Source organism: Meles meles, chromosome 12, assembly GCF_922984935.1.
Source record: "Meles meles chromosome 12, mMelMel3.1 paternal haplotype, whole genome shotgun sequence".
NCBI lineage: Eukaryota > Metazoa > Chordata > Mammalia > Carnivora > Mustelidae > Meles > Meles meles.
In genome coordinates this window covers 40,645,425-40,661,806 of record NC_060077.1, presented here as the reverse complement: position 1 = coordinate 40,661,806, position 16,382 = coordinate 40,645,425, and the positions used below count along the sequence as shown (strand labels likewise).

Below are 16,382 nucleotides of genomic sequence, written 5' to 3'. Positions count from 1 at the left end.
TGCTTGGCAGGGAGCCTGCTTCCTCCTCTCTCTCTCTCTCTCTCTCTCTGCCTGCCTCTCTCCCTACTTGTGATCTCTATCTGTCAAATAAATAAATAAAATCTTTAAAAAAAAAAAAAGAAGTACGCCATGGAATCCTACAGATCCTACATTGTACATGAACACTAACTTCATGCCAAATGAAAAGGGCTGCAGAAGGATATACACAGCATATCATGTAACAGTTTTTAAACCTCAAAAACAAGACCGCAGAAAGTTAGTGATACGATAAACAGTAACAAGGAAAAGAATACAGAATTGTTCTCATGATGAGAAACACAAATACAGAAGGGCGGCTGCTCACCGGAGGGAAGGAGGGAGGCATCACTGTGGAGGGGAGTTTGAGGACAGACAGCACTAATGTTTGATTTCTTCGGCGGGACCTTATCTTATAGATCTTATAGATCACCACACTGTGGCTCAACCTCTTTGTGTATCAGAAATGTTTTACACTATTCTTTCTTTAATTAATTAATTTTTAAATTAACATACAATGTATTATTTACTTAGGGGTATAGGTCTGTGAATCATCAGTCTTACACAGTTCACAGCACTCACCATAGCACATACCCTCTCCAATGTCCATCCCCCAGCCACCTCATCTCGCCAACCCATCTCCCCTCCAGCAACCCTCAGCTTGTTTCCTGAGACCAAGAGTCTCTCATGGTTGGTCTCCCTCCCCAGGTCCCATCTCCTCAAACCTATCTTAGCATCCTCCACTTTCTTAACCATCTGGGGGTCATCTTGACATTTACCTTTGAGTGACAGACGAGCCGGCTCCAGCGTTTCTGTTCAGTTATGAGCAAGAATATTTTATCCCTGGTGGAATCATTTGTTATCATAAGGAGAAAGGGAGCAAATTAAGGGAACGAAAAAAGCTGTCATCACGTTTCTGGCACTCTGTAAGTACCCATTAGAACCTTTTACAGTCTCCAGAAGAGGGCTGTGTGAAAGAAAATGCAAGTCTATGCTTAGTGCTTTAAACTAAGCTGCCTGTCACAATTTTAAATACAGCCCCTTCTCTACATAGCGGTGGGTATTTTTAGCAATGTCACCTTTGCTTCTCAATATACTTCCTAAAAAAAATAAAACGCTGCAGATAGAAATTCCTACTGCATTTCATACCTCACCACCCATGCTCTCAGCCTCTCTATGAGCGTCCTGGTATCCCAGGCATGCACATACATGCACTACTTCTAGTCCCTTACCTTCCTCTCCTCCTTAACCTCCTGCAGTTTTCGCCTCCCTCAGGATGCCCCGGCCTGGGGGAGAGAGGACAGCTGGGAACTGGAAGGACCACTGGGCATGTCAAGGAAGGAGCACCTCTCTGAGCTCCTTACTGAGAGCTGGCCAGGCCTGGAGGCAGCTAAACCCAAAGCTGTCTCAGGGACGGTATCCTCTGGGAACTTGAGGGGCCCAGAGACTGCTCCTTCCTGAAACACATTTCCCCAACGTCCTCTCTCTAGGACCACATCTTCCCCAGCTTTAATGCCCTTTGTACTGTAATGAGTCGGTCTCTCAGCCCTGAAGCTGGACCTCTTTGGCTGGCTAAACCCTGGGTAAAGCCTCCTGGACATCTCTCCTTGGATGTCCCGTAGGACCCTTGGGCCCAACTCCTGATGTCTGTGTCCCTGTCACCAACCCCACCCTCAACCCAGGCCTCCCCCAGAAGACATAACCTCAGGGGCAGTAAGTGAGGCTACTCCCCTCTCCCCTACCTACCAAACCCAACACATCAGCAAATCTCGCAACTCCATCCCCTAAACATTTCCCCAATGATTCATTTCCCTCCACCTCCACTTCCAAACTACCCTGAAATCCTCCATGGACAGTTACTATGTGCAAAGGACTGGTGCACAGGCCTGCTGGAAGGACTGATTTATTGTGGAGTGTGATTATTTTTAGTTTATAGAAAAAGGAAGTGAAATTTTGAAGGTTAAGTATTTCCCAAAGTTATAAATCTAGATGGCTGTGGAGTCAAGACTTACTAATAAGCTTACGGATTGATTCATTCACTCAAACAAATGACTCAAAACCAGTCATTTTAACTACAATTGATAGACTGTCTCTTGACAAGGAAATTCCCTAGATTACTTCAAGAGCCAAAGTAACGGTTCTGAAAATCACATTTGACCACATGCGCCAACAGGGCAAAACTCCTCCTTGCCTCTGCATCTCCTCAAGGCGACATAAAACATGGGGCCCTGAGCTCTGACCCAGCGGTCTTCAAGGCTCGTCTCGTCTTCTCCCCACTGTCCCTGGGTCCCATCTTGCTTCTTAGCCAGATGCAGTTTCCTTCAAGTTCTCCAAGTGACTTAGCTCTCTCGTTCCTCTCAGCCTTTGTATAAGGGGGCCAGTCACCTCAAACGTTCCCAGTAGCCTACCCTAGACCCTGTCAGGCCCTCCCCTGTTCTGTCCTGTGCTGACGCTAGGTCACTGTTCAGGTCTTAGGTCTGACATCTGCCCTCTCCTTCCAGGACCACACCCCCCAGTCCAGGTAGGAGAGCCTCCTGTGTCTCTTCGCTGTCCCAACCTCCCATGGCTCTTCCAGTCCTGACGGATTGTCACCGCCAAGCAGGTAATCCCATAACTCTGTGCCCCACATGACACACGGAGCCCCTGGAGAGTGGGCACTGGTGATCATTTTGTTCACCACTTGACTGTTGGTGGCTGCGTATTGCTGACACTTGGTAAGTCCTCAAGATACACTCCACTGTGAGGAAAACAAATGGGGGCATAGAACTGGGGCGTGGAGCACGAAAGAAGTCAAACACGCTCCCTTCCCCGACGTCTGCCATATTAACTCCCTACAAATGCCGATCATTGTGTGCAACTTTACAACTCGACTAGAGCTTTCCCATCAATCACACACTTGGTCATCACAAGAATTCTACAGGAAGAAGATGGGGGTTGCTCTGCAAATTTAGATCTCTCCCTCAGAGAGGCTCGGTGGCTTTTTTTTTAATTTTATAAATTTTTTTTAAGAATTTTATTTATTTATTTGACACAGACAGAGCACAAGCAAGGAGAACAGCAGACGGAGAGGAAGAAGCAGGCTCCCCACTGAACCCCATTGAGCCCCGATGTGGGGCTCAGTCCCAGGACCCTGGAATCATGACCACAGCCAAAGGCAGACGCCCAGCCAACTGAGCTACCCAGGTGGCCCACGGCTCGGTGACTTCTTTCAGCCAAGTTGCAAATAAACACAAGTCTTCGGGCATGTCTGTCAGGTACACCTGTGAGATCCTTCAGAAGAATGGGAATGGGTTGGGACCCAGTCAAGGTTCTGGATTCTGGTTAACTAGACTCACAATCAGACCTCAGAAAAGGGGCAGCTGAAAATGGAGCAGGCTCGGGGGCAGATGTAGGTTTTGTCAGTGCTAAAGCTTTTACACTTTGGGGAGCATTCTTTAAGAAAAAGGTTATGGAAATTACAAATCCAAACCTAAGTCACAAGTGTCCTAAGTTTCACAGTCCACATCCAAACACAACAGTGGGAGAAACTAAGCTTACGTAACAAAGAAGGTGTATTCAAAGTCAAAGCAGTATCACAAGAAAGGTAAGGCACAGGAAAAGGGGGGACAAGAGGAAAAGTTGCTTATTCAGCAGTGACACGGGATCCTTGAGGCACTGTACCAGGCCCACATACACGCAATGATTACAGATGGTGTCCCTGCCCCAGACCACTTACAATGGAGAATTAGCACCACAGCTAAAGAGAAGGAGTACAAAGGAGGAGGACCTGGTAAAATGTTAAAAGTCCCCAAATGGCAGTATCTAAAGCAACCCTCCACACACATGGTCACTGTCATCTGGTCCTGCTTCAGAGCACTCATCTCCCTCGGAAATCACATTTATTTGCTTATTGCCTGTCCCCCTGCTTAAACCACAGGGCGAAGAGGAAAGCAGAGGGGTCTGGCTTCTCCTGTTCACTGCTGCCATCCTAGCACCAAGCAAGTACCAGGTTCACGAGGAGCCTTCCAGAAGTATTTGTGGAATAAACAAATGAACGAGTAAAGGAATGAACAGAGGAACCAAACCTTACAAAGGCTCCAAGTGCCAAGCTTTGGTTCATGTCATCGGTCTTTACAGTCTAAACGTGCATTTTGGTATCCATTAGTGAATCTTTTAAAATTAACCATCGCTGTTGCCAAATGAGCATCCTGCTTGGACAAATCATAATTTCAAAGAAGCCTGACTCAGAGCTAAGGAGCCAGGAAGAAACATGGGCACCGGCAAACTTGAAGAGGAAGTGGAATCAAAAGACGGGGTTGGTCTGTTTTGCTTCTTTCTTTAGGATGACAGACACTTGACTCAGAGTCGTGTGGAGAAGAGGTAGTTGGGACTGAAGCTGGCCTGGGTGGAGAAGACCGGGACCCATCATCGGGGAGAGTAAAACGTTCACTGAGACAGAGAGGGTGGAAGCCAGCCAGGTGCAGGGTGTAGACATGAGTTCAGGGGATATCTTTGCTGTGACTGGCAACACGGGCTCCTCCGGACACTAGGAAGACCGCATAAGGTCATTTATAATTCTAGTCAGAAGTTGCAGGCAAGGAGATCACCAGGTTGAAATCCAACTCTTAAATAAGAACAGGGAGAAATAACAGGTATAATGGTAAACAGATGAAACCAATCCATGTTTCAGGGGAACAGTTGGCTGAAAATTAAGTAGAAAAAGAGTTTATGAAATTTAATCTACTAATATTTGTATATTCCCTCTTTTACTCTTTACATCTATTGTCCAAATGTTGAGGCACTCGGGCAGGTGCTTCCAAGATGTAGGTCTGGTGACACCTAGAGACACTGCCCTGAGAGGGAGAAAAGTGTCTGAGGACATCTTCATCCCTACTTGCACTCTCCCTGTACCGGGAGCTGTGTGACCAGGAAAGCTGCTTCAGACCTGCGAGTGGCCCTGCGGCTACAACTCCAAGGTGTGGAAGCTCCTTCCGGAATTCATCTTCAGACCCCAAGAAATTGATGTAATGCTAGGATGAAATACAAGTGACTTTTGTTTTTTGTCTCTCTCCATAGAAAAGTGAGAAATGTGTCCTTTTTGGATAAGAGAATAGAGAAACTAAAGCTAATTACTATACATCATCATGTAATGTGGACATTTACCATTTACATAGTATCACTAAGAATCCTAACATCTGCAGAGAAAACAAAGGTTTTAGTCATTTTCATTTTTGCCTAGGTAAGAATGTCCTAACAACTTAAGAGTTATCTGTAAAACCCAAATAGCTCAGTATGATTTTGATCAGCAAAAACACCTTTACTCATAGAGACATTTCCTCTTTGCTGATTATACTCCATTTGTGTATTATCATAGAGAAAACTAGCCCCAACTGAAGGCATACTGAGCCACGTAATTTCACTTACTCATTTGTTAAAAGATTATTGTATTTATTTATTTGCTTGCTTGCTTAGAGCATACATGGGTGGGGGGCGGGCGGAAAAGGGGCAAAGGAAGAGGGAGAGAGAATCCCCAGCAACATGCACAGGGCGCAATCCCATGACAGCCCCCCCCCCCCCACTACAACCTAAGCCGAAAACCAAGAGCCCCTTTCACTTACTAATTTAATACTCCTGACCATTACGCTACATAATTACCATAATCCCTATTTCACAGATAAGAAAACTAACCTTTAATCCAACTTCCTTAATCTTTTAAATTTTACTTAATTTCCTAGAAGGACCACAAAAGGGATTAAGTGATGACCAGCCATAGTGAAACCAGGCAAGGCTCTTTATGCTGAGCACTCTCTCAAATATTAGTGCTATTTATTGACACTGTAGTATCTTCCCAGATTACGTATTTACCAGACAGTAACCAGTAAACTAAGAAGTTGTTGAGACAAGATTCCTTGAAACAGCTATCTCAAAATGTGGCCCAGAATCCACTTACATACCTGTTCACATACAAATGCCTGGACCTAGCTCCAGACCTATTAAGTGAGAACTATGGATGGGTCCCTAGAATTGCTTTTTAGCAAATTCCCCAGGTAATTCCACTGCACAAGAAGATGTGAAAACCACTGTGACTAATTCTTTGCAAACCTCTACTACTGTCATTTGGAGTTTCAAATTTGACAAAATTCTATTATTTTCATTGAGGGTCATCTTTTGGATTATGGAGTTTGTTATGGAATGTCCCACAATTCCATACTCTCCAGGGGGATTTATTTTTGCAATCTCACAATTCCTAACAGGTCTCTAGGAACAAGCAACGTACGCAAATAACAAAGTAGCTTAATTGCGAAAATATTTACCATGTGCCTACTGTCATTACACATGGCTCTAGAGGTCTTCAGATATATAGGTCTCATTTCAACCTTCCTGTTGGCACCGTCATTGTCACTGCACAGCTGGAGGACCTTGCCCAGAAAAATGGAGCAACCTGCCCCAAGTTACCTAGCTGAAGGGGAGCAGATGTTTCAATCCATATCCACTCTAACTCACTCTTTCTTCTTTATTCCTCATGAATTACTGCTATCTAGATTTCAGGCTTTAAGGGGAAGAACTTTCCCAATGTCTCGAGCAAATTGGTCAACTTCTATACCTTTTCCAACCCCATACTTTGTCCACTAACAGTATTCAGTTTAAGCTCAAGTTAATAAAAGTCACCACCTATAGCACAAAATAATGGCATAGAGTAGACAAAGATCAAGAATTCTCTCAAATGAAATCACCAAACACTGCATCTCCATGATGTAACTCTAGATACAAATTACATAAAAGCAAGCAACTCCCCGGTCCACCCTTGGGCTCAAGCTTCGTCATGGCGACCTAGCAGAAGCGTAGGTCCACCACGCCAGTTAGCGCCATCTTGGGATCATACCACTATTTTCCTCAGCCATCTGAATGTAGGAAAACAACAGGGATGTCAAGTAAAATTAACAGTCAAAACCATGGGCTTGTCTCTAACACAACAGAGTGGCCCATATCCATGGAGAATCTGCATGAAATCTGTGAATGGAGTCCAACATTCACTAACCCTCTACTGCTGAAGACAAAGGCAAGGTTCAAGACCCAGGGCAGGCTTTTGTTTGTTTGTTTTCTTTGCCCTGGAAGCCCCATGCCTCCATACCTCCTAAACTATCCCAGACCCTTCAGTGTTTTGACTCTGAATTCAGAGTCCAGTTTAGTTATAGGCCCAGGTGTCTGCTGCCTGCTGGGGGATGCTGGGATGCACTAGGGGAGACAGTTGGTACCTGGGACTTCAAGGTTAGGCTGTGTCAGGGAAGGTCATCTGTCTGTGAATAGACTCTTGTCACAGTTTGAATTAAGAAATCAAAAAACAGGGTGCCTGGGTGGCTCAGTTGTTGGGTGTCTGCCTTCAGCTCTGGTCCCAGTCCCAGGGTCCTTAGATCAGGCTCCCACATTGGGCTCCTGCTCAGCGAGAAGCCTGCTTCTCCCTCTCCCACTCCCGCTGCTTGTGTTCCCTCTCTCGCTGTGTCTCTCTCTGTCAAATAATAAATAAAATCTTTAAAAAATATATATGGCTAAAGCTTGTTTGTTTTAGTTTATCAGGACTAAAACACACACACACACACACACACACAAACACACACACACGACACTGAGATACACACAAATGCCATTAACAATTTTAATTTTGTTTAATGTCCTGTTTCACCACAGACCCCTGATGTGTGTGCTACAAGACAATGACAAAAAGTACAGGCAGCAAATAGCAGGAGGAGGAGGGGCTGGACGACAAGATTTCAAATAATCACCATCGTTAAGGTAATGATCCTTCGCTAGTGTTGTATAGGACCCAGAGAAAATATTTATTTCCCATTAAAAATAATGATAGAGATACAGATTTGTATACATGAGAAAGCTTCCCAGGATATACTGTTACATAAAAAAGAAAATGGTTACATATAATGTTTAAGCTAGAAATCTGTTCTTGTAAAACAAGTGCCTGAGTCTGTACATACACAAAATAAAGCTACTGGTATTTAGTAGGCACTTATGATACATCGGGTACTATGTTTAGTGCTCTGAATGTATTGTAGCACTTAAGACGGGAGTGTTATGACCATTTGAGAAATTAGAAAACAGAGTCAAGGAAGTTGAGAGTTGACCCAGGTCACAGAACGATTAAATAGCGAGACAGGGAGCCCAACACAAGGCTGATTCCCACTATGGTATATCAGACATTCCAAGAGATAGCTTTGGAAGGATGTTTGCCAAAAATATTAACAGCAGCTGTCTTGGGGGGGGGGATTTCTCCTTTTTGTTTTTCAGTATTTTAGAATATATCTTACTTAATTTTATTATTATGTTTTTAGAGGGGGTAGGGAGGGGCAGAAGGAAAAGGAGAGAAAGAATCTTAAGCAGGCTCCATGTCCAGTGGGGAGCACAACACTGGGTTCAGTCTCATGACCCTGAAGATCATGACCTGAGCTGAAATCAAGAGTTGGACACTGAACCAACTCAGCCACCCACGTGCCTCTAGAGCATATTTTGAAGTCAGCATGCAATATTTTTAATATCTAAATTAACAAAGGTATTTTAATGGGAAGAATAAATAAGCAGCATGAAAATCTTCCCATCTTCCATATATCTAATCTTCCACTCTATACAGCCCCCAAAACAACTAACCTCCGACTGGATGTGACCACGAAAAATATATGGAGTTGTCATCACAATCAATTTCTGAAAAATTCTGGATTAGGCCATTAACAAAAGGTCATCTATCTCCAGACTCCTATTCTTCCAATACAACCTACATGGATCACCATAAAAACACTCTTCTTCCCTACTCAATTACCTTCATTGGCTCCCTACTGTATCTAGTAAAGTCCAAAATATCCTTTTGTCTCCTATCCAAAACCTTCCACGAGCAGGCCCCACACGTTCTCCTTCAACTCATCTCCTACTGCTCCCTAGCGTAAATGCTACATTTCACCTAAATTTAGACCTGTTGACTTCTGGAGTGTCCTACCAGGACTCATCTCAAAGCCCAGCCATATTCCAAGGACCAAACTAGAATATGAAGACCATTCAATAGATGTGTCCCATAAAGCAAAGCACATAATGAAACATAATTACTGGGGCACCTGGGGGGCACAGTTGGTTAAGTGACTCTTGATTTCAGCTCAGATCATGCTCTCAGGGTAGTGAGATCAAGCCCCTCACTCAGCGGGGAGTCTGTTTAAGATGCTCTCCCCCCCCCCCGAACCGTAAGAGACTATGGACTCTGAAAAACAACCTGAGGGTTTTGAAGGGGCAGGGGTGGGAGGTTGGGGGAACCAGGTGCTGGGTAATAGGGAGGGCACGTATTGCATGGAGCACTGGGTGTTGTGCAAAAACAATGAATACTGTTATGCTGAAAAAAATAATTAAAAAAAAAAAAAGGATGCTCTCCCTCCCTCTGCTTCTGCCCCTCTCCAAGAACATGTGCACTTTATCTCTTTAAATAAAATTTTTAAAATCTTAAAAAATTACTAATACATAGAATGAGCCATGTAAATAAGCACTGATTATATAGCATTTTTTATAAAAAATTTGCACATCCAAGTGACAAACCATATTCCATGAAATTCATGGCACCATTCATTGTAAGAGACACAGCACTCTGCCAATCAAGGAATGACTCATACACCAGAATTTCTCTTTTCTAGTTATTTAAAGAACTCTTAGATTTATTTAGGTATTCTACGCATAAATAAATACACAGAAACAAAATAATTTGGCCAAGGTATTCCTAAAAATTCTTTACTCAGTCAGACTCCGACTCCTTTGAATTGCAGACCAACTCCGTTTTCGCTGTCCCTGCTTTCCCACAATGCCATCCCCCGTGAATCTCTATCAGTGAGGCACCATTTCCTACTGGTGCCCGTTACTACTCCAAGGTTTTCTTCTGGTCAGGTGACATCCAATCTCCAATTCTGGATGCATGCTCCAATCAGTGAAATCAGTTGCCTGCTTTCTCTCTGCCACATGGTTGAGAGCAACTGTAATTCCTAGCCCAAATTCAGACATGTTAAAATGCGAAAATAAAAGTCTGTTGTAGACATGATGACATCTGGGGCTTACAGAAAGACACGGAGAAAGAAACTCACTGTTTGAGAATGTAAACGCTACGTACAAAAATGACCAAAGAGGAGAGATCTACAACAGAAAACAGTTTTTCTTTTCGCAGTCCGATGTCAGAATGGGTATCATCATCCAGCCCTAATCCATTTTCAGCTTTTGTCACACACCAGTTCCATCCCTTTCCTCATCTTCTGAGAATTCCTTCTCTGCTGATGTCCTCCATGACATCAATTAGAGCTGGCAGGAAAGGAAGCAGGCCTCCTGCAGATCTTCCCCTGAAGAAGCCATTCGTGTTTCTCTAGGTACCTGCAGTATTTTCTTCTCATATAGCAAAACCCCCAGAACCTACCTCATTCAAGCTATGTGCAGAACAGCAAGCTTGTTATGAAGGGGATCATGCCATCAAAAATAATGACTGCAGACATGGGTTCAGTAACTCGCATTTTTAAATAAAGCAGCAGGGCCTTTGAAGCCTTCTCAAATATTTTTTTTGTAGCGAAGCATAAGTCACAAATGGCCTCATTTTTCATTCAAGTCCATAAATATTTACTCAGTGCTATAAGTGTTTAGACCTGCACTGGTTTGGGGATGAAACTCCAAGAAAAATAAGTTCCTACTCACATCATGCACTCACTCACTCAGCAAAACTAGAGAGAAAAATAAATACACGAAGCAGGTTAAATATTGCTTTTGTTTCCTAGGTCCAGTACAGACCTTTCTGCTGCCTTTTTTTTTTTCCTCTTTTTTTAAGTTTGTAAGGAAGGGCTATAAGAACAATGTATCAATGTGTCAGCAATCTAAAAATTAAGTTGTCAGCTTTTTCTCTATACTGCAAATTACAAAAGAATTAGAGGTTTGGTGCTAATAGAAGCTTACAATTCTAAAGTGTGCAATTTAACCAATCACCGCAAGGTCTAAAAATGTAATACTAAAGACATTTCCACCAAGTGATCTGCAATTCTGGTATCTAATTTCAACTTCTCTACTTGTGTCATTCTTCCCATCCCCCCCCCCCCCTTGCTTTGGAAATTGTTCTGGAATAGCTACACAGTGAAGAACTGCCCAGCTCCTCTACATGCATAATACACTCACATGAAAAAAACGACAAGTCATCTTGACCGAGGAAGTACAGAAAAGACAATGAAGATCTGCAACTATCCTATGAGCCATCACTTCTTCATGCTCATGTCACATTACATGCAGAAATCAAAACATGAAATGTACTTTACAGTTTCAGAATATCAGACTTCCTTTTATAATTTATTCAATACTAATTTGGGTGAAACATGTCTGTGATCATCTGTGTGCTAGAAATCTAAAAGTTAGGATTAAAATGCTAAAATATAAAATGATTTGTGAAACAGTGTAAGTGGAAAGAAATCAATTACCCCAAACCACTGCAGGTATCTTGTAAACTTATGAGATCTCCAGCTTCTTCCATCATTGCCCATTGCCAATTGCCAATTGCAATCACATCACTCAAAAATAAATCAGAAAAGACACTGCTTACCCAGAAAACACACTATCTTTATAGACAACACATACTTTTAAAAGACAGTATTAATTATCTAAACCAAGAATTTAGCAAGAATGCTATTTCAGTGCAAAGAATAGTAAAAAAAAAAAAAAAATTGGCTCTGGGCATAAACAAAAATATAAACTCATTATTCTTGCTCTCTGGATAATTGTTTAAATGGTCCTTTTTAAGATTCCATATACTGTTTTCCCCAATAAAAAGGAAATTCAATGATTTCTACTATTTCATTAAAAAACCTTCTTCCTTCATCTATGAAACACACTTTCCTACGCAGCCTTGAATTCACATCTACCTTCCCATCCTCCAAACAATACCTTATGGTGCAGTTGAACTTGAGAAAGGAGAGTCTTGTTCATTTATCAAGCAAAGTTCAAGCCAGCAAGATGCTTCAGACCGTCTGTTTTTGCCTGCCCCACCCTTGTTTCCTTTGAGCCATAGTGATGTCACAACACCAGGCAGGGTAATGACTTCACTGCTCCAGTCCTTGCCTCTGAGCACACAATTCTTTGCTGCCAAGGGAAATCAAATGACAGCAGAACCCTCCAAGAGTGCCTGACGAATTCCCAACAAATTAGCAGCCAGCAAACCTTTTGAAAGAAAGAGATGCAGCAATTGCACCACTAAAGATCTATCTAAATGAAGTGGTGCTAAAGATGAATTTGATTCATGGTTTTCAATAGTAAGTCTATATCCCATAATAAAGCTGACACTCAGGGCAGAACTGTGGCTGGATGCTTGTAAGACGCTATGGGAACCAAAGATGTTCAGGGCAGTCAAGTAAATAAGTAACCTCTCTCTTCATTATAGCTCAATTCTCACAACTTCACTCTCTCTCTCAAATGTGTATTTTTCAGCTTACTCCTGAATGATGTTCTATGTCACAGAAGAGGACACAAATTCTCATTTGTGAATTTTAAGACTTTGTTTTAAAACGCTAACTTAAAAGATGAACATGTATACGACAATATGTAAGACCATATTCTGGACAAAAAGTTCCTGCCACATTTAATCCAACATCGAGTAAATGCAGAAAATATTCACCAACTCGTGACAATCTCACATCTCTTAGTGAATGAAGAGTTGCTTGTGTTGTATCTGGGCAGCCCCTTTATGCATTTGACCAAAGGGTTCTAAAAAACCAATGTAGTTTCTAATCAAGTTTAAAAAAAAAAAAAAAAAAAAAAAATCCCTGCTCTCCTATTTCAACACAATTCAAAGTTGGCCAAAGTCCAAACCTTGTACAAGAACTGGCAAAAACTGCCTCTAATCTAAATCCCATTCATGCAGAAGAAATGACTTGAAAATTAAATGTAAATACTCAGCGGAGACACTGACCTTTGACCTGTCTCTTCTGGATCCTTCATCTAAAAGGTGTTTACAAATTAAATAACGTGGCTACTCTTTTTATTACTGATAAATCACTCACAAAACATGTTCTTTTTGCAAAAAAGTATTTGCCTGAAATGGATTAGCTAGCTGAACTTTATGCAGTACCTTATGCCTTGGATATAGTTTGCTTTTCTAAACTACTATAATTTTCTAAATTATAATGTAAATAAGACAGTATTCAGAGATTTTCATCAGTGCCTTGTGAAATTAACAAATCAAAGTTACTGCTTCTCAGTCTAGAATTTATTTCCTCTCACAACTTTGTTACTCCAACTAAAGTTTTAAAAGTTTGAAACCAAAATTAAGATGCGTTTTTAAAAAACCCTGTGAGAGCCAAGATATAAATTGCCTCTCCATTCCCTGGAGTTTACTCAAGCTTGATGTGCTCCCCTTTCATAATGGGGCTTTTTTGGCTTAATTTGCAGTAATTGGTGCTGGGTCCAGGGTTCCCAGATAGACGTGGAATTTTAGAATTTTGGATTCCTGGAGGCTTCAAATATCAGAGTAAAACCCTCCAAAAGAATGTTTTCAGCACTAGTGCGTGACTCTTCTGCTAACGTTCATGCTATCAAGGGAAACTCCAGGACACCTGGCGCCTCTGGGAGGCTAAAATGGGCCCCCCAAAAAGGTCAGGCAGGATATCTGCAAAAGCAATTGTACAGGACTGCAAGTCTAATGTAAAAATACTGAACCATCAACTTCCACACGTAATGGAAGCACTGCATTAGCAGGAGTGCCTGGCCCTCTCAGGATTTCCCAGCCCAGCCTCCACACGTAATTAATACCACATGTTTTCTTTATCATTCTGTCTGTTCTCCAACAATCTCTTTCCAACTTTAACCCTGGACTGCAACTGGAGGAGAAAACCCTAGAAAACTTTGGATCCGTAAATATAAAACCCCAAAAGGAAAGACTGTTCCCACTTGCAAGGGACCAGTTACAATTTACTAGGTAACCACACCCACCGCATTGCAGAAGCCATGAACTTGGCGGGGGTTGGAGGGGAGAGGGGAAAGGGGGAGGGGAAGAAGTAGGGCGAGATGAGAGGGGAACGCCGAGAAAGCGAGCCCCCACGGCAGGAGCTGCGAAACACCCGCATGGAATTGGCCGAGACCACGACTCCCGCCGTCCGATGCCCGGGCCTCCCCACCCCCCACGCGCCGCAAAGCCGCCCTCGCAGACACCTCCCGAGGCAGCTCGCAGCCCCGCGGGCGCCAGGTGAGCAGTGAGGCTCCCGGCCCCTCGGCCTCCCCGCGCTCCGGCTCGCGTGCGGGGAGCCAAGGGAGCGCAGGCTGGGGCGAGGGACGCCGCAGGTGCCGGGCCAGGAGCCACCTCTCTAGGACGCTCCCTCCTCCTCCCTCCGCGACCGGGCTGCAGCCCCCGCCACCGTCCGGGGGACGCCGCCCCAGTTCGGGGGAACGAGACAAGTTACATAAAAGCGGCCGGCCAGCTCCCGAGCGGGGATGCTTTGTGCCGAGCGCACCTTACCGGCCCTGCGCCGCGCCCGCCCGCGCCAGGCACCCGGGACGACCCCGCAGCCGCAGCGCACTGGGCGCAGGGCCCCTCCCGCCAGACGGCCACCCGCCCCGGGCGGCGCCGCAGTGCCGCCCCCGGTTCCCCGCCCCTCCCTGCGCAGTCCGCCTCGCCCTCGCCCCCAGCCCCGGGGTAACTTAAAACATGGCGCCCCAAACAGGGGATTTGGGCAAATTGGCACTGCAGGGACGCAGGGACCGAGCCGTCCCTCCCAGCCAGGGCTCCGGGGGAGGTCCCCAGGCCGGAGGCCGATGCTCAGGCTCCGCGCGCCGGCCCAGCCGATGCTGCAGCGCGGCCGGCGGGCGGAGCGGGCACGTCCCCGGCGGGGGGCGCAGCGCACCGGCTTGGCCCGGCCCTGCGGGGGTCCCGAGCGGAGGGCGGGCGGGTTCCAGGGCCGGGCCCAGCGCGGAGCTCCCGCGGTTCGGGCGGCTGTGAGGCGCCGGAGCCACGCGTCAGCCGCGCAGAGCGCGCTCCTCACCCCCGGCCTCCCGTTAGTCCTCCGCGCCTCGCAAACCGGAGACCCCCTAGGATCCCCCCCGCTCCGGCTGCCAGAAAAGTTACCTCGGCTGGGCAGGCAGCCCGCGCGCCGCGGCGTGGGGACTAGGCTCGGGCTTACGTCCTCCCGGCTGTGCGCAGGAGGCTCGGGCGTGGGGAGGAAGCCGCAGACGCGGGCTGCTCGCCGCCGCTCCCCGCCCCCCTTTGCAGGCGGCTCGGAGGCTCCGCGGAGCTGCGGCGGGGGCACACGCCCAGAGCCGGCGCAGAGAAAGCCAACCCCGTCCAGCCTTCGCCTCCCAGCTGCGGGGGAGGGGGCCACCGCAGCACTTCAGGACAGTTAGGTTGTAACAGGCTTCTCCATCCTGGCGCAGGATCTGGCAAGGGGACAACGCCTTGAGACAGTTGCCAATAGCATTAGTCTTTGGATTTTCACTTTAGATTACAGCTCAGGCTTTCTGTCCCCTTCCTCAGGCCTGCCAGACACCCCTGTAAAGGGGAGTGGGGGGAGGGTGCTCCTGGCCGTCAGGTGAGTAATTTTACTGACTCAGGGACTTCAGTGATGGTTTTGTTTTCTTTCTTTAGGGGAAGAGAAAATCAAATTGACAGCGTCTTGCGCAGGGTGGGTGTTCAAGAAATATGAAGTTAATAGGGAACACCTGAATTAAACGTTGACGGAAGAGGCTGCCTGTGTTTCGGCGGCCCCTTCCTTCCCACTTTCTCCTTCCTCCCCAGCATCAAAATCCAAAGTTACAGGTGGCCTCCCAAGCATCCCAGTCTATCAGGGGAGTAAGTCATTATTGATCAAGCTTTCAGCTGAAATGGGGTGGGGGGGGGGGGTGACGCTCTGATTTACAGGTGAAGGAAATTATTCCAGGTCATCTCACAATAAACTCTAATCAAGTAACTAACTCGTATATAACTAACTCGTATAGCATAAGGCCCTCTTTAAATGTTCCTGATCACCCTTTCAGAAGCTCACCCACTCACTTTAAGGTGGCAGGATGGAGTCACAAAATATTGCATTTACTACTGGGTGCCAAAGATGTGGTGCAGAATAAAAGCCGGTGGCAAAGGTTAGTAGGCTATGTCTGTCGGTGAAGCTTCCGGAGGAGGTGGGGAGATTTGGCCTGAGTGTTTAGGATAGGGCAAAGGCAATAGAAAAGGGGGAGGAGGGGGGCGCCTGCGTGGCTCAGTGGGTTAAAGCCTCTGCCTTCAGCTCAGGTCATGATTCCAGGGTCCTGGGATTGAGCCCCTCATCTGGCTGTCTGCTCAGCAGGGAGCCTGCTTCCCTTCCTCTCTCCCTCCCTGCTTCTCTGCCTACTTGTGATCTCTGTCTGTCAAA

The 16,382-nt window shown here is 45.5% G+C and overlaps 1 protein-coding gene across 1 annotated transcript in view; it reads right to left on the bottom strand.

The window, feature by feature from the left end:
- Positions 1-15,251, bottom strand: part of EPB41L3 (erythrocyte membrane protein band 4.1 like 3) — a 147,493-nt gene extending 132,242 nt beyond the window's left edge. The window contains exon 1 of the mRNA XM_046025328.1: positions 15,107-15,251. The gene's annotated coding sequence lies outside the window, so the exon portion shown is untranslated. The remainder of the gene's footprint in view (positions 1-15,106) is intronic.
- Positions 15,252-16,382: the final 1,131 nt, after the last annotated feature.